General features: G+C 48.4%; 1 non-coding gene across 1 annotated transcript; it reads right to left on the reverse strand.

The window, feature by feature from the left end:
- Window positions 1-270: 270 nt before the first annotated feature.
- Window positions 271-344, reverse strand: TRNAN-GUU. Its single transcript has one exon. It is a non-coding gene; the product is annotated as a tRNA-Asn (tRNA).
- Window positions 345-2,048: the final 1,704 nt, after the last annotated feature.

Below are 2,048 nucleotides of genomic sequence, written 5' to 3' on the forward strand. Positions count from 1 at the left end.
AAAGGTTCGCCATCACTGTTCTAGGTGGTCATAAACTTGATCTTTTTGATGTTTAGGAAGAGGCCAAAATTCTCAGTTGTCCCCTAGTACCTGCTCTAATACCCTATAATGTACTTTTCAGTCTACTAGTGAATTAGATAACTCTCCTGCTGGCTGTGACTTTTTTATTGGGGATTATATTTCTTTGTGGCAGAATGAGTGTCGGATAGTAAAACAGCTTCTTGATTACACAACTGAAATTCTGAACTGTGGGAGTGAAAAAAAAATGCTCGTCCCTGGGTGGGCTCGAACCACCAACCTTTCGGTTAACAGCCGAACGCGCTAACCGATTGCGCCACAGAGACCACGTTGCGACAAGAGCCTCGCTTAGAGCAGATAACTAAACCCAGCAATTCTGATTTCGGCCTCTGGAGGCGTTATGAACGTCAAAGGATCGCTCCAGCTTGCCGCCGTGAGCGAGACCGACCGGCGCGCGCCTGCGCAGTCGCAACCCCAGACTTCAAAGGGAGATTGTGCATTCACATGCAACTTGCTGGCAATGCAAACCGGACCTTTTTTCTTTTAATTGCCCGTCTTTATTTCCTTCCTCTCTCTCTTTTTAAGCTGAGCTCCGCGCAGAGTCGATGCGCCTGGCGCGGCAGGCATCTATCCGTCGGGTGCAGCTGATCCTAGGCTGGGACACGCGGCAGCCTTGGGCAGTCCTGGGGAACGAGGACTGGGAGGCCCGTCTGGTCGGCGAGGCTGCGGCCTCCGACTCCAGGTGGGGAGGGAAGGAGGGGTGTGGAAGCCGCCCGGGGAGCTCGAGGTCCCTCCCCCTTCCCCCTCCCGGACGCCGTGCGGTTCTTTCCCTTTGCAGTAGTCCGCCTTTCTCGCGGGGACTCAAGGCGGATCACAGATATCCGAGAACCACCCAGCCGGTAAACAAATCACAAAAGAGAATCTCTGAGCCCCCTCAGCCAAGTTTAACCTCCGGGACGAGCTTCGCTGTGCACGCCCAGAGCCAAGTTCGAGTCCAGTGACGCCTTCAAGACCAAGTCTCTTTCTGGGTATCAGCTTCTCAGGCACACTTCCTCAGATACACTGAAGCAGACTCCCTCAAGGGTTCAGTCTATGGACCCGAAGGACCTTTCAACGTGTCTGAAGAAGTGCAAGCTTGCACCCAGCAAGCACCTCTTTGTTTAAATTGCCTGCTCATCTCTGCACTGTCTTTGTAAACACCACATTCAGAAGGGGAATTCCTTTTTAACCTTAAAAACTGGCTCAGAGGTAAGTTGTTTTTTGAATGCGAAGGATGGAAGGATCTAAAGCGCAAGTACGTTTTTCTATCAGATGGGGTTTTTTTTATAACTGTGGACTGCCAAAGTGTTCTCCCGAGTCCTATAAACCACCGTATCTAGGAATGTTACCACATCACAGTCATAATTAATTGAGTATTTAATGGTATCGTGGATCCCGTTAGCCCAGATTACAAAGGCCTGTAAACTGTTTTAACTGTTGACTTTTACTGCACTTGTGCCTTAATTGTTTTAACTTCTTGTATTTTTATTGCACTTTTGTGCCTGTGTAAGCCGCCCTGAGCCCGCGTGCGGGGAGGGCGGGGTATAAATGAAATAAAATAAATAAATAAATGATTCCAAGGTTTTAAAGACAATAAAAATATCTATAAAACACTTGTTAAATTAAAATTGAAATTAAAAGACGCCTGCTCCTTGGGAGGAAAGCGATGGCGAACCTCAACAGCATGATAAAAAGTAGAGACATCAGCCTGCCAACAAAAGTCCGCATGGTCAAAGCAATGGTATTCCCAGTAGTCATGTATGGCTGCGAGAGTGGGACTATAAGGAAGGCCGAGCGCCGAAGAATAGATGCTTTCGAACTATGGTGCTAGAGAAGACTCTTGAGAGTCCCTTGGACTGCAAGGAGATCAAATCAGTCAATCCTAAAAGAAATCAACCCGGACTGTTCCCTGGAAGGCCAGATAATGAAACTGAAGCTCAAATACTTTGGCCACCCAATGAGAAGGGAGCACTCCCTGGAGAAGACCCTGA

This window comes from Gekko japonicus, unplaced genomic scaffold (genome assembly GCF_001447785.1).
Source record: "Gekko japonicus isolate JY-2015 unplaced genomic scaffold, Gekko_japonicus_V1.1 scaffold5971, whole genome shotgun sequence".
Taxonomy (NCBI): Eukaryota; Metazoa; Chordata; class Lepidosauria; order Squamata; family Gekkonidae; genus Gekko; species Gekko japonicus.